General features: G+C 41.0%; 1 protein-coding gene across 20 annotated transcripts in view; it reads right to left on the reverse strand.

Annotated features, from left to right (window-relative positions):
• TENM3 (teneurin transmembrane protein 3) overlaps positions 1–25,761 on the reverse strand; it is a 1,857,795-nt gene that overhangs the window by 622,522 nt on the left and 1,209,512 nt on the right. The window contains exon 1 of one of the 20 annotated variants that reach the window (XM_075347178.1): positions 24,228–24,248. The exons of 18 other annotated variants lie outside the window; for them this stretch is intronic. The gene's annotated coding sequence lies outside the window, so the exon portion shown is untranslated. Of the gene's footprint in view, positions 1–24,227; positions 24,249–25,761 lie in introns of those variants that run through there. One more of the 20 variants, XM_075347176.1, reaches the window with a different exon arrangement.

Consider the following 25,761-nt stretch of genomic DNA (forward strand, 5'->3'; position numbering starts at 1 on the left):
AGGGATATTCAGTAACCATTTCTCATAATGGCTGCTAGTAAAATTTATATAGCCATTCGAATCCACAGGTTTAAAAAAGGTCTTCGTAATAATAATTCCATCAATATGTGATATCGTGAGGTCCAAAAAATTAATGGACTCTACACCAATGGTAGGGGAGAATTCTAGACCCCAATTATTATTGTGTATACTTTCTAGGAAGTGAGGGAGATTATTTTCACTATTATCCCAAATAATTATCAAATCATCTATATATCTCTTATAAACTACCACATTTTTGAAAAATTTGGAGGAATAAATATATAGGAGTTCAAAACATCCCATAACCAGGTTAGCAAACGCCGGAGACACTTTGGAACCCATTGCGACTCCACAACATTGATGGTACATGGCGTCCAGAAAGGTAAAGAAATTATTTTCAAGTATAAACTTCATCCCTTTTTTGATGAAGTCTTTTTGTATATGGGGCAGCCGGTCATCCATCTCTAAAAAATTCCCGAAACATTCAAGACCTAATGGGTGTAAAATATTAGTATACAGTGATGTAATGTCAAGGGTCACAAACAAAAAAGTATCCCTCCATTCAATATCCTTAAGGATCTCAATTAAATGAGTGGAGTCCCTAAGAAAACTTCTAAGATTGTTAACATGTGGTCTCATAATGGTGTCAATGTACGCTGCCAGGTTCTCTGTTAGAGACCCAATCCCTGAAATGATGGGTCTCCCAGGGAGATTGGATAAACTTTCGTGTATTTTCGGGAGATGGTAGAAGAAGGCCAATCTGGGATTTTTGACCTCCAAAAACTTTTTCTCATCCTTACTGAACACCCCTGTCTTTACTGCATTTTGAATTAGGATGTCATAATTTCGGATGGCATTCTGATCACCAGAAGAGCTCCTGAAACGCGTAGACCTGTGCTACAATAAAGCCACATCAATCCGACTTCCAGATTTGTGATCATTGGCGCGGTATAGAAACCCTTTTTCTACAATTGTTCTCTGTACTTCTTTCGGTCTGCAATTATATCCCTCATATGAAATTATAGACCTACAGAAGTACATTACATTAGTGGTCTGCAGAAGAATAATGGGGACACAATGGGATGACACATGACAAAGGCTATGTATAAAGGCTTAATTTCACTTTGACCCTATATATTGGTAATGAGCATTTATTATTGTAAGAAAAGGATAACCATATTTTTCTATGCACCCCATGCATCCAGATCTGAGGAGGTACACAGTACTGTCCACATGGCAGGCAAACATTTCATGATATTCTTTAGTTAAAAAATAAAGAAATGTTGTCTGGACCTGCAGTGCTTATAAAACGTAATGTAACCCGCTGCGTGAAACCCGTTAATGCGCGCACAATGCACACAGAGGAGGCTGCGGGCAATGACATCGCTCCACAACTCTGACACTTGGAAGAGCTGAGGCAACAGAGCTGAAACAACAGGATCTTAAAATGTCTTTCAAGAAGATTTTTAAAGCCTTAAACATACAATCACCCAACAAGAACACAATAAATATGGGCAAGTGAAATTATACGGCTCCATCAGCTCACCAGCCCTTCACGGGTTTAATATTAATGTGTGTGCACACCTTCAAGCATCATTATACAGCGTGCATAGGAATATCTACATCTCACATTGCATTACTGATTTTGACTTCTAGCTTGTTTTATAGCCCAGAGCTGCAATCACAATTCTGTTCGTTGTCATTCTAAACAGACAGTTAGCTAACGAGTCCAGCATGGACCACTATGATTTAGCTTTTCCTCCATCAAATTACTCAACCTTGGGTGCAGAGGACACTTCCCAGAAAACAAATCATCAGATCAAACTCTACGTTGACTTTGATCCTTCAATAAATTTCATTTCTGACCATAAGGGGTACTTTGCACGCTGCGACATCGCAAGCCGATGCTGCAATGTCGAGCACGATAGTCCCTGCCCCCGTCGCAGCAGCGATATCTTGTGATTGCTGCCATAGCGAACATTATCGCTACGCCAGCTTCACATGCACTCACCTGCCGTGCGACGTCACTCTGGCCGGCGACCCGCCTCCTTCCTAAGGGACGGGTCATGCGGCGCCACAGCGACGTCACACGGCAGGCGGCCAATAGCAGCGGAGGGGCGGAGATGAGCAGAATGTAAACATCCCGCCCGCCTCCTTCCTTCCTCCTTCCGAGATGTTCCTCGCTCCTGCGGCTTCACACACAGTGATGTGTGCTGCCGCAGGAACGAGGAACTACATCGTACCTGTCGCTGCACCGGCATGATGGAAATGTCGGACCCTACACCAATGATACGATAACGACGCTTTTGCGCTCGTTAATCGTATAAAAAAGGATTTGCACACTATAATATCGACTGCGACGCCGGATGTGCGTCCCTTTTGATTTGACCCCACCGACATCGCACCTGCGATGTCGTAGTGTGCAAAGCCTGCCTTAGAGTAGGCATTCTCTGTGTCTTTTATGCCTCTTTCACACATCCATGAAAAATGTTTGTGTTTTGCACGGCCGTGTTGACGGTGTGTATGGCCCATCCGTGTGCCGTGATTTTGGCACACTAGTGTTCACCATGTGCTATTCGTGATAGCACACAGAGAGCAAGAACTTTTTACTCACCTGTCCCCAGTGCTGCTGTCTCCGGCGCTGCTGCTTCTGGTGGTGCAGTGAATATTCATGAGCATAATGAGCGGGCCTGGAAGCAAGTGATAGCAGCGCCGAAGAGAGCAGTGCTGGAGAAAGGCGAGTATAGAAAATAACTTTTTGTTAAAGATACGTGTTTTCTCCAGTACATGTCACACTGATGTCACACGGATCACATCAGTGTGCGGTCCATATGACATCAGTACTGCTGGAGAAAAATGGATTTGTCTCCGTACGGAACACGCGGTCCTTGTGAAAACATGGATGTGTATGCAGACCCATTTAAGTTAATAGGTCTGCGTATGTCCATATTTTCGGTACGTACGAAAATGGGCGTCATACGTACCGGAATCACTGACATGTGAAGGGGGCCTTAGGTGGCTACACTCCGAAACTCCCCGGAAAAGGGGCCCAGAAAATGCTCAAAACAATGAACATATGCATTTCTAAGAAAAAATGACTTGCTGATGATATGTTTAGTTTTTTGAGCATCTTTAATCTCTTCCAGTTTCCAAAGATGCCAAGTGGTTAAAAGTAGGGACCTGACCAGTCTTCAACCATCTTCTGCTCGAAAGACAATTTGTGCTTTACAATAAAAGTCAATGAGAAGGCTCAGAAGAAGCCCAGGCAACTTTTTTTTAGTGTTTTTCCAACATGTTTAAATGAAAAAACAAACACTCGAGGATTTTTAATTGAATAGAGATAAAAAAAAATGTCAGCAAAATGCCAGTATTAAAGATGCAATAAAAAGTAAAGTTTTAAACAAAATGGCCATTGGTTAAAATCATCGAAAAAATGCTCAAAAAAGGGCAAAAAAAGCTACAAAAGACACATTAAGAACAGAAAGTCGAAACTTCCTGCTAAATGTTCCTCTTGAAACAAAAATGGTAAGTTCAATAATCTGAAAATGAAGCTGTGTGCGGATACCATAACATAGATTGTAACTTGGGAATTATGTATATTACAAATATGCTAAATGTTATGTAGATTATATCTCAAAATAAAAATATGAACATAACTGGGTCAGGCCTGGAGAAACAGTCATCTGCTCAAAACTCATGTGATACAATATCATGTGGGTGTGCTCTGCCGCTCAGTATACAGTATGTGATTGCCGAAGATAGCACTGTGGTGCACTGGACTTTCTCATTTGCTGCTGTAGATAATTAACGAAGCAACAATGTGCTTGTGCCACTCAAGTCCCAATCAGATGCTCCATTTCTGTCTTTCCAGAAATAAGTGGGTCAAATCCATTACAGGGGTTGTCCACTAGTTTTACATTGATGACCTGTCCTAAGGGTAGGTCATCAATGTGTGATCGGCTGGGGTCCGACACCTGACACCGTGACAATCAACTGTTTTCAGTGGCAATGATGGCAGCAGGCAGCAGGAAGTACTCCGTTCCGGAGCTGCCCTGTCAACTCCCATTCAAATCAATAGGAGGCGGATGTGCAGTTTCCGGCTGTGGTCACCATCAGAAAACAGAGCAGCTCCAGAACTGAGCATTTCTGGCTGCCTGCTACTGGCATCAAGAACAGCTGGTCGGGGGTGTGGGGTGTTGAACCCCGGCTAATCACACATTGATGACCTATCCTAAGGATAGACCATCAATATAAAAGTAGTTTACAACCTCTTTAAAACAACACATTTTTAAACTGTTTCAAGTCCATGGCCCCAGTCTTCATCTCTTTAACTATGCTGGTATACTTTATATATATATATAGTGATCTGGTCTAATAGGATCCTTTAAGCCTGCTTTACACAGGACGACCGAACGTGCGATTTCACGATCGATCGTACCCGCCCCCGTCATTTGTGCGTCACGGGCAATTGATTGCCCGTGGTGCACAAACTCGTTAACCCCCGTCACACGTACTTACCTCCAGGGCGACGTCGCTGTGGGCGGCGAACATCCACTTCCTGAAGTGGGAGGGATGTTCAGCGTCACAGTGACGTCACGCGGCGGCCGGCCAATAGAAGCGGAGGGGCGGAGATGAGCGGGACGTAAACATCCCGCGCACCTGCTTCCTTCCACATAGCCGGTGGGAGCCGCGGGATGCAGGTAAGCGATGTTCATCGTTCCCGTGGTGTCACACGGAGCGACGTGTGCTGCCACAGGAACGATGAACACCCGGCGCCATGTTTCATAAAAGATTTTATGAAACCTAGTACACGACTCACGACTGTGAGCGATACTGCGTCGCTAGGAGGTGTCACACAGGCCGACGTCGCAAGCAACACCGGATGTGCATTACAAAAACCGTGACCCCGACGATATATTGCACGATAGATCATCTCATGTAAAGTACCCTTTAGAATTTTTTTTTACCTCATTAACAAATAAATGGCATGTGTTGTACAAATCGGGCCAAACAGAAGGCTAGGCCTTAAAGTAACTTTTGTGTTAAAGAGTAATTCCCAAAATCATAAGGTATCCCCTCTGCATAGACCATTTGATAACCATTGTCTGCCGAGAGCAATGCTCTACAGCCCCGTCTCGAATGGACGCATTCTTGGCCTCCACTTACTATCTATCGGACTGTTGGAGAAAGCGTTCTCTGTACTTGGCTATTTCTGCCAGTCCCGTTGAGAATGAATTAAGCAGAGGCTAAGTACGCACACCTCCACTTCACTGGTGATGGCGCTGAGGAGCAATGTTCTTAGGGTCCAAGATCCCCGAACTTGAAGTCACTGGGGGTCCCAAGAAATGAATAGGGTATGACTTGAGATCTTGGGAATAATCCTATATAATTACCATTTCCGTCTCTATTCTAACAGCTTACAAATATTCATTCTGGAGTTTAATTGTTTGGAAGTAAGCAATGATAATCAAATTAGTTTCTTGATGGAATAGACTCTTTCCTAATATCAAAGAAAACTTAATAACAGTAGCAATAAGCAGAGAAATTACTTATGAATATTTACAGCAAATAAAATGACCCAGCAATAAACATGAAATTGCCTGAAATAACACGGCGCTCACTAATGCTTTCTGCGTGTAGCGTTCAGCACTGTTATTATAATGCCGGTGTTATTATAGGCCGCTGATTGAATGATCAGTGCATGTTTTGTATCAACAGCCTGACACTCCCAGCAGTTTATGGGGAACGCTCCGAGCAATGCACGCGCATATGAATAAGCAATTCACCGACTCTTACTCCGGTACCGGAACATTTCTATGTAATATCACATTAACCTGGTGTGAAGTAATAGCAGGCTTTCTTATGGCACTCTGCCGGTGGTATTTGGGGTATGTACAGAACTGATTCATATGTAATGGTTAATAATGTATATTTGCAGAACACCCAGAACGTTTCCATACAGGCTGCCATCAGTGTCAATTATCCAGTTTCATCATCATCCTACATATAGTTCTATTTTTACCTGGAAAAATCCTTTAGTCATTGCTAATGATAGTTATGTTACTTATTATACTTCATGACTATGATTTTACCTGTAATCACAGTATGTACAACATGTTATTAGCAGGGGCACTTAGATCTTGGGGGTAAATAGCTGAGGACACAAACAAGGAGAAAAATAAAACCTGACCAAGATTGTAGTTATCCTAAGGCTGCGGTCACACAAGCGTATGACAAAATCAGTCCCATTCTCATCCAGAAAAGAGGGACCGTTTTTTCTCACTTTTCATCCATGTATAGCTCCGTATGCAATGCATTTTTTTTTTCAACTCAGCAGCTATTAATCCCTTCATGACCAATGACGTAAATATATTATTCCCTGCACATGTCTACTGATCTGATCATCCGACATGTGCAGCTAACAGGTGCAGGTGGATCGGAGATCCACTTGTGTCTGTTAACTAGTTAGATCGCACTGTCAAACTCTGACAGTGCAATCTAAGGCGGGCTTTGCACGTTGCAACATCGGTAACAATGTGTTACCGATGCTGCAGCGATAGTCCCGCCCCCGTCGCACGTGCGATATCTAGTGAAAGCTGCCGTAGCGATTATTATCGCTACGGCAGCTTTACACGCACATACCTGCCGTGCGACGTCCCTCTGGCCGGCGACCCGCCTCCTTCCTTAGGGGGCGGGTCGTGCGGCGTCACAGTGACGTCACACGGCAGGCGGCCAATTGAAGTGGAGGGGCGGAGATGAGCAGGATGTAAACATCCCGCCCACCTCCGTCCTTCTCATTGCAGCCGGGAGGCAGGTAAGGAGATGTTCCTCGCTCCTGCGACTTCACACACAGCGATGTGTGTGGCCGCAGGAACGAGGAAGAACATCGTACCTGTCGCTCCCCCGGCATTAAGGAAATGTCGGAGGCTGCAGCGATGATACGATGACGACGATTTTGTGCTCGTTCATCGTATCATCTAGGATTTACACACTACGACATCGCAAGTGACGCCGGATGTGCGTCACTTTCGATTTGACCCCACCGACATCGCACCTGCGATCTCGTAGTGTGCAAAGCCCGCCTAACACAATCTCGCAGGGATCACATCATTCCCCTCCGCAATCAGCAGGGGTTGCTTCCTTCTGCTCAGGCAATGTTCCCCGACTCTGAGGACTGTTTATTTCAACAGGACAATGTGCCATGGCACACAGCTAGATCAATCAACATGTGGATGAAAAACCAACACATCAAAACCCTATCATGGCTAGCTAAATCTCCAGACCTGAACCCCATTGAAAACCTCTGGAATTTAATCAAGAAGCGGAAGATTGATAGTCACAAGCGATCAAACAAAGAAGAACTGCTTACATTTGTGCACCAGGAGTGGCATAAGGTCACCCAAAAGCAGTGTGAAAGACTGGTGGAAAGCATGCCAAGACACATGGAAGCTGTGATTAAAACTCATGGTTATTCCACAAAATATTGAATTTTGCAGTAGTGCATTTTTTACCAGAGCTATAGGCCCTAGCACAGCCCTATAACCTCAAAAATGAGAACACTACAGGTCTCGGAACATGGTGACAAAAGCGCAATTCTTTTTTTTTTTTTTTTTTTTTTACAACCTTCCGAATTTTATTTTCAGTCCATAGATAAAAGAAAATCTATACCTGTTTGGAATTTATGAACTCGTACTGAGCTGGGGAATCATAATGCCAGGTTAGTTTTACCATATAGTGAACATGGCAAATAAAAAAACCCTAAAAAACAATAGTTAAATTGCACTGTTTTTTGCAATTTCAATGCAATTGGAATTTTTTTCCGTTTTTCAATATAATATGTCATTCAAAAGTACAACTCGTCCCATAAAAAACAAGCCCTCATGTGGCTATATTGCCGGAAAAAAAAAAAAAGTTTTTGGAAGAAGGGGAGGAAAAAATGAAAATGAAAAATGGAAAATTGAGTGAAGGGGTTAAGCTTTACAACGGCCATTTACAGTTTCCATCTTGCAGAATTATAATTAACCCTTAATAATCGGAGGCCTTACTGATGATCCGTATGGCAGCTGAATTCTTTTCTCGCATTGTACCAATTTCGGAGTCAAATCACCGCATGCCGAATACAGCTGAGGGAAAAACACAGGTCTGAACTGCCTCATTCCATATCATTGGTCTGATAGCATTCCCTTTTTTATCGGACTGCACTTGTCCAATTTATACCATCGTGTGAACGAATCCTACTAATGATGTCTAATAATTTGTTCATTCGCTGAGAAGACCACAAGAACCATAGCAGTAATGGTTAAAGAGTGGAGCCCAATGTCAAAATGGGCACACAACCCTTGCCTAAGGCGGTTTGCGTCTGTGGTGGGCTCCTGCTTTCCACAATGCTATTTGCTAGGAAACAATATGAAGAAGAACCAATCCTTAGTCCACTAGATAAAGGATGAATGTTTAAAGTGAGCTAGAAATATAGTTACCACCAAAATTGTTCCCAGCATTTTTTAGGATTCTGGAATAATCAGTTTTATAGGACACGGGTTAATCTGTTCATCAGTTCCATTCTTCAGCTGGTGGCTGAATGAAGCCCTAAAATCTACACTCTACTTATACAAGGAGGCGGGGCTAAGGGATATTATACCCTCCTTAGTGGTGTAACTAAAGTCTGATGGATGCCAGTGCAATATTTGGACCTGCACCCCCCCCCCTCAAATTTTGGTACGATGTATGGGCCCTTGTAGCATTTTAAATCCCATAAGGACATATGAGTTGCTCTCCCATTAATGCAGTAATGCCCCCCATTCTGTACTAATGTTGCCCAGCCTGGGTCCCTTCCTAATATATATGTCCCTCATCCTGGTATACATGTCCCCATCTCTGGTAAATATGTCTGACATCCTGGTGTATATGTTCCTAATCCTGGGCCCATCCTGGTATATATGTCCCCCTATCTGGTATACATATCTCCCATCCTGATAGATATGTTACATACCAGGATGGGGGACATATATACTAGGATGGGCCCAGGATGTGTGTGTTTTTCATCCTGGATCCATCCTGGAATATATGTTCCCAATCCTAGGTCCTTCCTGGTATGCGCCAACGTCAGCTGCTGGCCTCTTATTAGCCGAAAGCTTGTATCGCTGTGTAGGGAACCGGTGAGAATTGTGCACCAATACCTTTTAGCTGAATGTGCAACCTAGAATGCACATCTAGCTGAAATTTGCATTGGCACCCCTGGACCTAATCGCGGTTGCGACCTCTGTGACTGCATTATACCCCTGGTCTTCCTTAAGACACAACACAGGGAGTCTCTTGATGCAGCCAGTTGCCTTATAGCCAGACATAGGACAGTGCAGTGGATGAAAATGGGGGAATGGATGTTCTTCTCATATATAAAGAGATACCTTTATATAATTCTTAATTTAAATACAACATTAGACAAAATGTGATTAAAAAATCAAGGGGGAAGTGATGGGATTGTTCCTAATCTTTTCTGCATGTTCTGTGTGCAGGGGATGGCTCTTACTGCGGCTAGTTATTTTATAGCCAGACACAGATCAATGAGGAGGAGGAAGAAGGGATGAAGGGATGAAGGGAAGGGGTGGTGGAGCATGATCTCCGGAGACACCTAGAGATTTCTTTATATATTACTCATTTTAACGGTTATAAAACATAAAACAGGATAAAAGCAGAAGATTAAGGTGGAGGTTAAGGACGGATGTAATGGGCTAATGATTCATTGAATTTATTTTGCATGTTCGGTCTTCCCTTATCTATTTATGGATAGTGGGAACAAGAGCAATACTTGCAGTTAGATAAGGGGAATTGCTGACGAAGCACCAGGAAGGCCCAGCTTACTATGGGGCCTTCTCATCTACTGCATGTATATGAAGCTGAAGTTCACCATTCACACAGTCTCTAATAACAGAAGCTGTAATCTTACATTACTAGATTTGTTTACTATTATGATCACTTAGGTCACTAATATGATCAAGGACAGTTCCTACCGGCAGTTACAGGGTGACCGAGATGTTACTTATTAGATAACTGCACAGATGACTAGGAGAAGTATCATCGGCAGAAAGCCACCGCTCATATAGAGCCAGGAGATGTAGAGTTAACACAAAGCCTTTATGGATTTGCATATTTTTTTATAAAATGAAAAGGAGAAACAATCATAACTATCCTCCTGCTCTAATCACAAGGGAAGCAGAGACCAGCATATAATAGCATGGTCAATGCCAAGCTGATTGTAAGGCTTGCTGTGTCCTTGCATTCCTCCATATTTCTTGATTCTGCCTCTAGGCAGGCCAGCTCGGCTCTGGTACCCGCTTCTAGGTAGGCCTTTCCTAGTATTGTTAAGGAGGGAGAATGGGTATACTGTATATGTCAGCATTTTTTTCTCTCACAGTATATTTCTACTTATTCCATGTAAAGTCACACAATTACCAGCTCTAGGTATTTATTTTAATCAGATCCTCTCAAAGATTTGAGTTATTTGCCATTCACTCTAAGTAAGGAATAGTTTTAACCAGGCGAAATGTAGTTACCATGCTGCAGGTTTGGGCATTGTGACCCTTAAAGGGAATCTGTCACCAGGATTTTGCAATGTAAGCTAAAGACAGCATGCTGCAAGGGTTTAAAAAGAAAAAAACATCTGTGTTTCTCTTATCTCTGTGCGAGCTATTGTTTATGTGCCGCCCCCGTGGAAGCAGCCGAGATGCTCGGATCAGGTTCGCTGTGGCTCGAGGGTCTCCAGACCCAGGGGTCGTGCGGCCACTCAAATGTAAGGGGGATATTTACAGGGGATTGGTATATAGTTTGTGACGCCACCTATGCTGTGCAGTAAGTTGGGGAGTACCGCCGCTGCCGCTGGGAGTACCCGGGGTGATGAAGTGGGGCAGCAAGGTGTAGCAACCCTCCACAGGTAGGGGAATGCTCCAGGACTCAGTGTAGGGGTTTTGTGGGGTGCAGGGGTCACTCTCGTACTCACTCAGCCCATAAGCAGACACTGACAACCGGGTAAACCAAGTCTCTGGGTTCCGCTGCCGCTGAGGGGAGCTTGTCCGGGTCCTGTCCCCAATGGTGCTAACTGGTGATCCGTGACCTGCCTCATGGCACTTAGTTTGACTTCAACTTGATAGCCCGGTAGCATGGAACTAGCCGAGCCCAGCCATAGTAGGGAGCAAAGTATGGGAGCTTGCTCTCAGGGCTCACGCTTGGGATTTTCTGGACCATTTTGGATTTGGAAAGTCCTATCCCCCTCGTTGTGCTAATGCCCTGATTCTGGAGCGGGTGGGAACAGATCATAAAGGCTCCGTTCTCCTCAGGTAAATTATTGGGTTGCCTGAAGCTACTCCCGGACCAAGGGTCCGTGTACCCCGTCGTGCCTTCGGTCCAGAACCAGTGATAGTGCTAGACTGCCGGCTGTCCTCCTCGACAGGTCCAAGCACCTCACCACATTCCCCTGCGACCGGGGGTCCGACTCCTTTAGACCCAGACCACCGTCTGCAACTTTGACAGTACCTTCAGGAGTCACCACTCCCGACTTCCTCTGAGTTCCTCACAGCTCGAGGGCTACTTCCCAATCTCTCTCCTTCAACTTTATTCTCAACTCTCCACTCTCCCCTGACTACACTCCTCACCTCCCCTCCCTGACCCCCCAGGTGGGCGACTCTATTCCACTCAAGCCATCCACTGGTGTCTGGTGGGTGTGATGCAGGGTGTATCTAGGATTTGATTTGCTGTTGGAGGCAACACCATTTAGTTAGGGACCCAGAACCAAGAAGGAGGTGGAATACTGCATGGAAGGGCAGATTGTGCAGTACCTTGTGATGACATGATAGTCCAGGGGCGTCACATTTACTCATACCAAAGGTTTATTGCTCTATGATTAACATTGGTGTGACTCCCCTGCATGTGCAGAGCAGACTGACACAGCAGGGGGCCTGCTATGATTGACACGTCACAGTCAACCCACAATCTCTATTGAGAGCCTGGTGTGAGCAGGGACAGCTCCCAGCTCTGCTACACTCAATTCTGAGATAAAGTCAAACCGGCTACACCCAGTGATCTTAGACAAACGTGGTTACTTTCAGAATCTTTTTGCCTACATCATGCTGCTCTCAGATAAAGTAGCAAAAACCTGCTGACAGATTCCCTTTAAATTACCAAATGTATCTGGTTTATGTTATAATATTAAATTTATCAATTGCAAAACAAAAAATGTACAAATATGTCCTTTGCTATGTAAATAAAATGACTTTTCCAGTAAATAAAACTGAAGCCATATAATAAACACATAATCTAATATATTATGCGCATTACTCACCATTATGAGATGTTCTTTTGCTGTCAGTGAACGGGAGGATTGTTGCACATATCTAGAGGGTTAATAATGTGCTTTAGGACCTAATTGTCTCACAGCTGAGTGCTTGCTGCATTTCTATCTAGTCCTTGAATTCTTATTTGACCTAAAAAGCTTTAACTTTGACATAATTTCCCTTCATTGATACATTGTGGCAAATTATTAGAGCAGGAGAGTAGACTGGATAGCAAAATCTAAGCTAAAAGAAGGCAGGTCAGAATGGGCTTTTATTTAATTGCCATACAATTGTTTCCAGTGCTGGACTGGACAGCACGCGCCCCCCGGTAACTCCATCTGAGGCCCACCCCTCAGATACCTACACATATTATTGGCTTGAGATGGAGGGGATTCTGTTGTTTGCTGCTGGTCTTTTATGAAATTTCAGGCTATGCGTCCATAAGATGGGTGGTATGATAAATAAAGAAAATGCTGTGAGTGGCCTTTGCCTGCATATAGTGCTCATCTGGGGGGCCCACCAGGGGATTCACCTGTCCTCCTGTGGGCCAGTCCAAGCCTGATTGTTTCCATTCTCTGACAGCAATCCAAGAGAAAATGAAACACTAAGTAAAATAGAAAGGTGCAGAACATAGATAATACTTAGTATTTATTGATTTTTACATGTAAATGAAAACTCCTTTCCTTTTTTTAGGACAAACATTGATATATGACCAACCAAATGCACTGGCTCTGATCACCCACCATAAATCCAGGCCAGATCATTGAATGACCTCTCTTTTTTAAAAAAAAAAAATAATGCAATTATTTGCTTTCTTAGAAGCATCCAAATGAGTATAAATATTACAAATGAACAGGGCAGCTTGTGCAGACACATCTGCAGCTCCAGAGATAATTAAGACCAGGTCAAGACGATAAATAGGTGCTAATTAGGGAAGTTGTACATTTCTGACCTGTTGGCATCCCTCTTGGACTGATGTTGAGAAGCAGCAGGCAAAATCAGATTCTCTGCAGGAATTCTCAGTTAGGGCACTGAACAATGTCTATACTTCCCTGTAAGACCACGTCGGTCATTTCATGCTCTGTGGGTGTAAGGGCTTTATGTCCTGAGTTTTAACCTCATTTTTATCAATGTTTCGTACTTCCTAATGTTTGATGACATTATCCTATTATAGTGGACAGGCCATCTACTTACAGTAAAAGTAGACCTATGGGCTAATGCTCATGAGAATGTAGCCCAGCACTGCTCTGTGGACCTAAGAGGTCATCAGAGGAAGCTAGAGGAAACGCTCTACTATGTATAAAAGTGACCATCTCTGTCATCTGGTGACAACTTCGGCTATGTAAGTTAAGGCCACGTCTCACTAAGTGACATCGCTAGCGACATCACTGCTGAGTCACGGTTTTTGTGACGCAACAGCGATCTTGCTAGCGATGTCGCTGTGTGTGACATCCAGCAACAACCTGGCCCCTGCTGTGAGGTCAACGGTCATTGCTGAATGTCCTGGACCATTTTTTGGTCATTGCTCTCCCGCTGTGAAGCACACATCGCTGTGTTTGACAGTGAGAGAGCAACGATCTGAGTGTGCAGTGAGCAGGGAGCCGGCTTCTGCAGACGCTGGTAACCAAGGTATACATCGGGTAACCAAGCAAAGCGCTTTGCTTGGTTACCCGATATTAACCTTGGTTACCAGCGTCCGCAGCTTCTAGAAGCCTGCTCCCTGCACACATAGCCAAGGTACACATTGGGTAACTATAAGCAAAGCGCTTTGCTTAGTAACCCGATGTGTATTATGGCTACCAAGCACAGCGTCGTTACACGGGTCGCTGCTGGCTGATCTCTGATTGCTGTGGAGATCTGCCTGATTGACAGCTCACCAGTGACCATGTAGCGACGCTCCAGCGATCCCTGCCAGGTCAGATCGCTGGTGGGATCGCTGGAGCGTCGCTAAGTGTGACAGTACCTTTAGGGGTGTAGTGCTGGAAATGGTAAGTATTTTAATGCACTCAGTTCACACACGTTATTGACTGGTAACAAAGGGTGCAATAAAAGAAATTGCTGGAGTGCTGCTTTAAAGTTAAATATATAGAAATAGGCTCCCAAAGGTGATCAACCACTTTAAGATCACCATACACATCAGATTAAAATAGACCTAACATGCTATATCCATGCAATGTGAAGCTTTCCAAATATTCACTGTCAGAATAACTCAGTATTAAGAAGGATAACGCTATTGGAGTTCAACATTCCTGATCCTTTTGACCTCCATGAAAGCAAACTACCCCACTGGCAGCAACTTTTCCTCATAATCCATGCAAATTTACCATTTGTATGAAAGGAAAACCAATACGCGTTCAGAATTTTTTTTGTATGACAAAAACCCTAATATAGTAAGCATTAATCTGGAAACCACTCCCCATCCTCCTTTATTGAAGTTAATCCTTGATGATCTTTGTTTGTGTATAAGTTATCGGTATTTAGTGTAATTATCTGATACATACAGTGCTTGTATCAGGAGAAATAAGTGAAGTATTTACAAAGGGTACAGGTTGGTCTGCTATGGTAAGAGGATGAACCAGTTACCAAAAAGACATACTCAGTAACATCAGTACTCTTCATCAACCTTAGAGAATATAGGCTTTCTTATCCTTGTATTCTGCACAGATTATGATTTTCTTGTCTCCCTTTACAGTCTGAAAATAATTTAGAGAAATGCAGTGTATGTAATTGCCTACTGTATCCTTCAGGGCTGTGGAGTCGGTAAGCCAAACCTTCGACTCCGACTCCGACTCCGACTCCTCAAATTCTCTTGCACCGACTCCGACTCCGGCTCCGACTCCGACTCCGGCTCCGACTCCTACATATATTGCTTATAGTTAGGTGAAAAATTTATTGTAGTACATGAATGTGTGTATGTGAACATCAGACATTTAATAATTTTTATGATACAATAATCAAGATATTTGGATAGAACATAAAATATATTTAAGTGATAAATTTATTGTAGTACAATGTGAACATCAGACATTTAATTGTTTTTATGATACAATAATCAAGATATTTGGATAGAACATAAAATATATTTATTGGAATACAACTTTAGAACACAAAAAACTAATAAATTGTAAATATGTAATACACTATGTAATATACAGTAGATTACATATATATCTTGTGTGTGTATATACACTATATATATATATATATATATATATATATATATATATAACATATTTACAATTTATTAGTTTTTTGTGTTCTAAAGTTGTATTCCAATAAATATTTTATGTTCTATCCAATTATCTTGATTATTGTATCATAAAAACAATTAAATGTCTGATGTTCACATTGTACTACAATAAATTTATCACTTAAATATAAGCATTATACTAAATGTTATTATTTAGTAAAATATTCAGCACATTCTGCATTGCACGACTGTCCACAATTTATTATATATTTTAGGAGTCGGAGTCGGTGCATTTTATACCGACTCCGACTCCGACTCCGACTCCACCAAAATGAGCTCCGACTCCGACTCCGACTCCACGACTCCGACTCCGACTCCACAGCCCTGGTATCCTTGAGAGATCAAGGAAACTGCAATAGGAAACTGATAATTATGTCATGAACAAAACTCATCTTAAGGCTCCCGTACACATCAGACTAATGTCTGCCAATGGTCAACTGTATGGGGGCTCCAGCTGATGAATGGTTGGAAGAGATGTCAATCACGCATAGAGAACGAAGGAGCACCTGGCCGTGCGAGTGTCCCTGTGTATGGGGGTGCTGGCTGACGAATGGTTGGGAGAGATGTCGATCACACGTCTGATGTTGGACTGCCAATCTCATTCTTCTCCTGGACATATCCTAATGGTCGATGTGTGAGCCGGTGGCTTTCTCATAGAGAATGAAGGAGCACCTGGCCGAGCGAGTGTGACTAATGATTGGGAGAGATGTTTAACACGCATGTCTGATGTCAGACTGACAATCATATTGTTCTCCTGGAGATAACCTAATGGCCGATGTGTCAGCCAGCAGCTTTATCATAGAAAACAAAGGAGCGCCAGGCTGAGAGAGTCTCCCTATGTATATGGGGTTGCTGGCTGCCGAATGATTGGGAGAGATGTCAATCACGCATGTCTGATGTTGGACTGTCGATCACAATGTTTTCCTGGAGATAACCTAATGGCCGAGGTGTCAGTTGGCGGCTTTCTCATACAGAGCAAAGGAGCGCCGGCCGAGCGAGTGTCCCTGTGTATGGTTAACGAATGCTTGGGAGAAATGTCAATCACATATGTCTGATGTCAGACTGCCGATCGCATTGTTTCCCTAGAAATAACCTAATGGCCAATGTGAGAGCTGGCGGCTTTCTTACAGACAACAAAGGAGTGCCGGTTGAGCGAGTGTATGAGGGTGCCGGCTGATGAATGATTGGGAAAAATGTCAATCACGTATGTCTGATGTCGGACTGCCAATTGCATTGCTCTCCTGGACATAACCTAATGGCTGATGTGTGAGTTGGCTGAATTCTCATGGAAAACAAAGTTGCACCAGCCGAGCGAGTGTTACCTGTGTATGAGAGATTTGCCTGACATGGCTTTCAGCTGGACAATCGACAATAGCAATGCTCAGCCGCCAGCATATAATTTGTATGGCCAGCTTACTGTATGAAGATAGTTTGTTGGCATTACAGTCTTGCATTTGGAGGCGGATACATATACTGTATACAGAAGCGGGCAGGATTACCATCGCGCCTATTGTCCTTTTATATAAAAAGCAATTAACACATCCAACTTTCTATAATGGTTCAAAAACTTAATGGATGAGAAAGCGTCCTGGCTGTTATTTATAACTTCATGTAACGCTGGTATTAACACCACGGCACCGCACATTAACTACAGACCTATATGGACCCTGTAAGACTGACTAAATTAATAAAGCTTTCTACGCTCATTTAGTCATATCTTCCTAAGTGCTCTGAGGCCTACTTTGCCGTATACATGCTGACTGGGACAAACAATTAAAAATGAGCAAACAGGCCTTCATTAAAATAAAAAGACAGAAAGAACGACTTCATTACTGGTGGTTGCTATAAAACTAATTAACTAAACAATTTGGGGATTGAATACCAGAATTGTACTGTGTAAGTCCTCCATGGAGTGGAGTTTTCAATAAAAAAAAAAAAAGAAAGAAGTGTTAAGCTAACAACTTTTCAGTAGAGAAAGTGTTGAATTAGCAGGCAATTTTAACACTTTGTGAGTGATCAATGTGTTAGTTTATCACCTAAGTCAGGCTCTGTTAAGGTTATTGGAGGCTTAGATGTACAGGTCAGATGTCTCTTATTTGCATGAGTAGACCTGAATATGCAGACAATGTAGAATTACTTCTGCAGGCCACTTGTATCAAAATGGAGGATACCAGAATGTACCGCATCTTTATGGAACTAAAGACACTTCTGAAGAAACGCGCACAACTGGACAGCGACATAATTTTCTTATCCAAAGTGACTCTTCAGATTTTGTGTTATACCATGCCTGATGAAGAGACCTGAGTAGTCTCGAAAGCTTGCAATTATTACCATCTTTTCAGTTAGCCATTAAAAGGTATCAACCACTGAGGACTCTCTGTTCTTTTAAACAATTTTTTTTTCTGCAGGCCATTGTTTCTACATTGTCACGTCACGTCTCTTGTGCTTTGGGCAGAAATATATCAGTGAAGACGCATCTGGATATTGTCATTTGGTGTCCTACTAATGAACCGTGCCGTGTGCTGTATTTCTGAGAACTGGAACTGTGGGCTTAGGGAATACATTCATGTACAATTACAAAATTGTAAGAAAATATCTTACAGAGGTTAATTACTTGAAATCTAAGTGTGTGTCTGTAATGAACACAATGTATTTTCAGTAGTGATGAGAGAGCACGAAGCTCCTTGGGTGCTCGGTGATCGAAATGAGCTGGTCGGAATCTCGGACGGGCTCAAGTCTAGTGGCCAAGTATAATGGAAATCATTGAGAAACGCGGGCATTTTTCTGGAAGTTCTTCTGGATAAATGCTAGAGTTCCCCGTTGACTTCCATTATACTCCATACTAGAGTTGAGCCCGTCCGAGCATCCGACCTTCTCGTTTTGAGTACTGAGCACTTTACCTCCTTGGTGCACACTCATAACTATTTTTCAGTTTTCTAAATCGGCTCTATAATTGTAACATCCTTCCTTTACTAAAGTGCCCATATAAATAAGAGAAGAACCCACAGCCCTGCTATTGGCAAAACCAGCAAACTATCTTATGGCTATGGAGACCTCCGATCTCCTAACCATGAAGAAAAATCTAGCAATCTGCGTCTTCCTAAAATCATCCTCTTTATTCCATTAAGTCATTAAAAAGCTTAAAGTCATCTCAGGACATTGAAAAATATTTTTCAAGGGCAAGTGATTTAGAAACAAATGCATTTCGGACGGAAGTCCTTATTCATTGTATAGGAAAAACACAACATTGTCGAGTCTTATGTCATATCCTGTTGGACACGTGAGTACGAAAAAACAAATTAGATGACAAACAAACTGTTATAGAAATATAAAAACCCGTTTGTTTCTAAACCACTTGCCTTCAAAAAACATCTTTTATGTCCTGAGATGACTTGAACCTTTTTATGACTTAATGGAATATAGAGGATAATTTTAGGAAGATACGGATTCCTGGATTTTTCTCCATGGTTTCTACTGCCCTGCCGGCACGAACAAATTCCATTGCAACGAATGCCTCCTTCAATTGGTGAGCTGAGCTTCTATGCTTCCACCTCCGAACTCTTCTCCAATAGATGATGTCGGGGAACAGACATGTTGAGCTTCAAGACCTTTTGATCTTAGCGGACATATGACATTATCAGAAGTAGTGCCATTTAGTAATGAGATTGTAGATTGTATGTATGTACATATAAATATATATATATATATATATATATATATATATATATATATATATATATATATATATACACATACATACATACATATACACACACACACACACACATACATATACACATATATATATACACACACACACACACATATATTATTTACTTATTTATTTTTTTTCTTACCTAAATGCATGAATTACTACAAATCATTTTAGCATTTGGGTTTCATTATAAATTTTGCAACTTTTACATGCTTTTTATTTTCCTGCACATATTTCTTTCATGTGGACTGTAGTCATCAATCAACTAAGGGAAGCTTATGAAAGAGGACAAATAACTCAAAACAAAGTTATAAACTCCCAATCAGACCTTCAAAGTGCACTCACTGAAGGATTCTCAGTTAACTCTCTCTGAGGCCACCAATAGATAGTACAACGCAGAGCATATAAAAGGGAAATGGTGCAAAACTTTTAATGAAACACAATTTCAAAAATTATTTTTATCCCCATTTACATGCATTTAAGTAAATAAAAAGCTGTCTCAAATGATGGACGACCTTTAAGCGGATCACAGGTACTTTACTATTTATGACCTCAACAAATAATAGTTAATGGCATATCACCAGACAGAACATAATTTATTCACAAGTTGATGCCAATTTCCTGCATGGTTTCATTGTAACCAACTGACATCACGACATTGGGGGAAACCGGACCCTCACCCAAACCTCCAAGCACAACGGCAGCAAGCAGAATCACAGTACAAGTAAGCCAGTAGTAAAGATGCACACCAATATCCTTAATACTTTTGTGACTATTTTATTTTTCTACCTCGTTTTTCCGTTTACTTATATCTTCAATGCATACTACAACATTGAGTCGATTTGCTAGTAGTAAATATGTAATAAGCCTATTTTAGGGGCATTCGAGAGTCAATTTCAAAGAAAACAAAAATACTTAAAGTGATTTTCTGAGATTTTTACATTAATGGTGCACCTTTAGGATTGGTCATCAATCTCTGATTGGTGGGGGTGTGACACCTGGCACCAGTGCTGATCAGCTGCTGACAGTGTCGATGGTTGGCAGAAGGGCTCAGTTGTGGAGCCGCACAGCACAACTCTGTCATCTGTATAGTAGCTGTGGCCCGAGTACTGCACATTTGCCCCTATTTGAATCAATAGGGTGAGGATGAGCAGTACCCGACCTTGACCACTATACAGTTGATGGAGCTGAGCACTTCCACTGGCTGCTGGTATCGGGAACAGCTGATCGACATGGGTTAAAAGTTATTAATGACCTATTCTAAGGGGCCAGCTGTATAAATGTCTCGGACAACCCCTTTTAAAGAGGTTTTCCACTATTAATGTGACCCCCTTTCTTTTAGCCTAACTATTCCTAAGTAGCACTTTCCCAATCAATGTAGATCTGCTATCTACTCTGCTCCTGTAAGCTTATCTCTAAGAGGTTAGCAAATACCTTTATTGTTGTTGTAGCTTTGATCCTTGTGGCTGCAGACTGAAATTGGACCAATTAAGCAGGCTGGGCTGCCTCAGTGAAGTGCCCTGCTCACTTGGTCCCATTATGGTCTGCAGCTGCAAGGATCAAAGCTACATCAACAATAAAGGTATTGACGAACCTCTTAGAGATAAGCTTACAAGAGCAGATTAGATAGCAGACCTATATTAGGAAAGAGTTAGTTAGGAAGAGTTAGGATAAAAGAAAGGGGGGCATATTAGTAGTGGAAAACCTGTTTAAGTATGAAACATTTTTATGTACAAGGTACCAGGAGATAATACAAGAAATGTATTCAGTGATTAGAAGAGCATACAGGACAGACTCCATATTGCTTGGTTGAACTAATGATATGTGATTAACCAATTCAGAGTTAATTCCACACTGTGATCTATGTAAAGTGTAAGCTCTTTGGGAAAGACTTTTGTATTCATTTGTCATCATGTTAGCTCTTAGCTCTGTCATTGTAAATGGTTAGCTAATTGCTCTGCTGAAAATTACATTTCCAGAAATATAAGAATGGACAATATGACAACAGTTTTAATAATAAGTAAAAGCTTTCCAGATGCCCATGGCTCGGCTGTACATTACTTCTATGGCCTTCTAATCACAATAGCAGGCAATGATTAAACTCTCTCATAATTCAGCCAGACAGCAAATCTTACAATATGAACTATTTGTGGCATGTCTACATAGAAAAAACTATTTCCCCCTTCCCACATATTTCCAATCCCCTGGCACAAAAATAGCTTTAATCTTGCTAACCTACCTCTCTGCAATTTGTCCTGTCTGGCAGGATTTTATTGTGTGTCATAAAGGGACTCTATAGGGGGTGAACTGGGAAAATAAGTCATTACTTCACAAAGAGAAAACTAAACTTGTGAATAGGTTGGGTGTTCTTAATGAATCCACATAGAAAAGAGAAAAAAAATAACATGGCGACAAATAACTAAGTGAAAACAAGCAAGCCGTACATAGCTCTTAAATGTGAAATGGTTATAACAAGCAAAAATCAATCAACTCTCTCCCTGGAACAATCCCTGTTTTCTTACAATAATTTACAGACCCACTAGAGCCGAACAAACGTCAAATACTAAACTAAGAGAAACCAAGTAACTAATTAAAGTCTGATTTTCCACTACAAGGGCAGAATTTGTCTTTACTTAACACCTTCAGTTCTTTCCAGTCCAGCTGTCTGGCCGGCGGTTCAATGCAAGTCAAGTGTCTCCAGAGAGAATCCGGCACACAATCAATTCTACAGGTCAGAAGACAGCGGGGCAATCGCAGGAGCAGCCTGGACACAAACAATGTGCTGGCGGCAGGGATCGGCTTGTCATTGGGCACTCATACCATTATACATTGTTAGCACTGAAGACACTGATGCCACATCATGTAGTATCTTATATAGAGCGGAATATAGGTTTTCTTTTCTCTAAAGTTTTCTTAAGATAATACTGTCTACTAGTATGGGCCAAAGATTTGCTCTGTAGCGTCCTATAAAATGCATCCATCTGATGCATCCAAATGAATGAGATTCAGAAATTAGATTTTAGGCTTCATATGGGTAAATATATGGTATAATAAAGATAAAAAGGGAAATATAAATGTGTGTAATAAATATAAAACGTAATAAATTGACAACTGGGAAAATATATATTAGATAGATAGATAGATAGATAGAGGGATAGATGGAGGGATAGATGGAGGGATAGATGGAGGGATAGATAGAGGGATAGATAGAGGGATAGATAGAGGGATAGATGGATAGATGGAGAGATGGAGAGATAGATGGATAAATAGATAATAGATAGATATTTATATTTACCTTAATCAAAGATATTCTATAACAGATTAAGGATTAACATTCTAGGTAAATACATAGATCGAGAGATGAATAGACAGATCTATCTGTAGATAGATAGAAAGAAAGCATATAGAGAGATAGATACATGTAGATAGATAGATAGCTGATAGATAACAGAGAGATAGATAATATAGAAATAGAAGATAGATCATAGATGTAGATAAATAGATAGAGTTAGATAGACAGATAATAGATACATAGATGTAGGTAAATAATAGATAGATAGATAGATAATAGATAGATAGATAGATGATAGAGTGTATACATTTATAATACATAGATAAGATGTAGAGAAATACATGGATAGATTGAGATAAAGTGTATACATTTACAATACGTAGATAGATAGATAGATAGATAAATATAGATAATACAGAGATAGATAATAGATAGACGATAGATAATAGATAGATAGTGTATACATTTACAATACAAAGATATTTACATAGATACTTAATTGCTGGACAGCTGAGTATATTGTATATATAGTGTATATATAGCTATATTGATAGTTATATAGATGATAGATACTGTACAGATAGTACATAGATATTCATATGTTCTTCATCAGCTGGATCTCACACCCTCCTCACCAGGTTATTGAGGATTACCATCCCACAGAGGTGGCAGCCTTTCCCTGGGCACCGGAGATACTAGATCACATTTTAGCATATTTGTATCACAATGTACTAATTATATTAACTACAAAGCTTGAAGGAAACTCTCAGAAATATCTCATTATAAATTCAGAGTACATTGTAATGGTTTTATTATGCGGTAGAATTTACATTTTTTATATAAGAAATGACATAAATTGATTTATTTTATTTTTCCTATTTCGGTTGCTCCAAAAGAAAATTGTAACTGTAATAAAACCATATTACATTGTTTGTCTGCGCAAATTTACACATATTAAAAAAAAGTCTGATTAGAAGGGATATTTTCAAGTTTTGGTTCATCTTAGAAGAGTGAAAACTTCTTAACGAGTATTTATGAAGCGGCCAGAACATAATATTCCACTATAGACCCTGGCGCAGTATGGAAACGGTTACAGTGCAACGCTCATAAAAGAAAATCTCATTTAGCTTAACATCTATATAATACCTTCTATCCAAGTATCCAAGAGTCTATTATGTGAGGGCTCCTCATTAAATAGCTAATTACCATGTATCCTTCTCAGCCCGTACCTGACGATATAATGCAATAAAGCGCAGCTTTCAGATCAAATACAGGAACAACTCTCTTCTTGACAGTAAAATGTGAACTTTTGGTATTTGGAAATCTTAGCAGATGCAACCCTTGAGTTTAATGTAATTAGGTGGGCGATATTCAATTTACAGTATCCACAAGTAATGATGATTAAATTGTTTCGAAAAAGCCGTCGGTAAGCAGAAGATTGCGCCATTTTAATTACATCCCGTTCTCACAATGAGCCTAGCGCCGTGAACTTCAGGAGTTTCGAGTAAATGAAGGGCAAGTCGTAAAGCTGGGAGTGCGGTGTTTAGAGCAATGCGCTGTTAAACATAATGAAAAAAACATATGCTGGAAACCCCGAGCAAAGGAAGTGGACACTTTATTACTTACCGCCATTATTAGGATCATAGTCTGATTGTCCTAATAATCCATTAAAGTTTTCTCTTGTATCCATAGCCCATCTTATATAATGCACTTGTGATCATCAATCCAGCCAGGAAAAAAAAAATTAAAAAAAAATTCCCTACTGCACCAGTAACCTCGATTGTTCTCTCTTTTCTCCAAAGCCAGAGATAACGGCAATGAATATTAAAACATTTTCCTACATGTGCTGCAAATTAGCTAGGTCATCACTCCGCACGGACCAAGGTGAAGAATAAACAAATAATCATGATCACAGCGACAGCACTGATCAGTCTCCGGAAAATGGATTCAAGCATTATGAAGCAAATGATATTTAACGCTGCCACTTGAAGCTTTGTGGCTCTCATGCCATCCTGAAAAGGACGAGCACTTAGAGGGGATGAGCATGATGCTTGCCCACACTACGCTCTTCCATTATGCTGCTTTTTTTTTCCAACTGGAAAAGGATAGCTAGAACCTTTCTGGCCTGAAAGTCAAAAGGCTTGTCATAATACATTAGTAACACATCCATGCTCAGGTTTCATTGAACAAAATCCAGCAGAAAATAAAATGTTTAACCTGTGGGCTGCCAAGGCTGCTTTTAAAACAATTTAAAGAATGTAAGCTTAAAGGGATCTTCTGAGATATAGTTTCTTTATTTGCAAATAGATGTAAAAGGTAATATTAGAAAGGAACTGTACTTTCGACAAACTTTGCACAAATCATTAGTACGGGTGAATAGAAGAAACTTTGTAATATATCTTATCAGAGAAATGATCTTCCTTCCTTAATTATCAGACATTTCGTTCCTATGAACTAGTTATCCAATCTAAAAAAATAAAAACAGCTCAAGATAAGATGATCTGAAGTGTCTTGTGACACAGACAATGCCCTATGGATGAGTGACAAGAAGGAAGAGGAAACAGGCAGAGGAAGACACAGAAAGATCATAGTGAACGTTCTAACAAGTCTTTTACCTCATCCCAACGCCTTTTAACTTCCAGAAAGCTCAGCTCAGCTGTGTAATGTCCAGCAGAAAATAAAATGTTTAACCTGTGGGCTGCCAAGGCAGGTCTAAAGGATATTGGCCTGGTTTAAAGCAAGGTATTTTTTTAAATTTGCAAATAGATGTAAAAGGTAATATTAAAAAGGATCTGTACTTTCAACAAACTTTGCATAAATAACTAGTACAGATGATTTTAAGAAACTTTTTAAATATATCTTAAATCAGAGAAATTATCTTCCTTCCTCACCTATCAGACAAATTTGTTCTCATGAACTAGTTATCCAATCTAAAAAAAAAATAAAAACAGCTCAAGACAAGATAAACTGCAGTTGTTATGTAGCACAGACCAATATGTCCTATGGAGGAATGACAAGAAGGGAGAGGAAACAGGCAGAGAAAGATAGAGAAAGATCTTAATGAACTTTCTAACAAGTCTTTTATCTCACCCCCAGAGCTTTTTTTTTTGTTTCAGAGTGCTCAGCTCTGCTGTGTAATGTGCACAATGTAGCTGAAGCT

The sequence above is a fragment of the Anomaloglossus baeobatrachus genome, chromosome 1 (assembly GCF_048569485.1).
Source record: "Anomaloglossus baeobatrachus isolate aAnoBae1 chromosome 1, aAnoBae1.hap1, whole genome shotgun sequence".
Taxonomy (NCBI): domain Eukaryota; kingdom Metazoa; phylum Chordata; class Amphibia; order Anura; family Aromobatidae; genus Anomaloglossus; species Anomaloglossus baeobatrachus.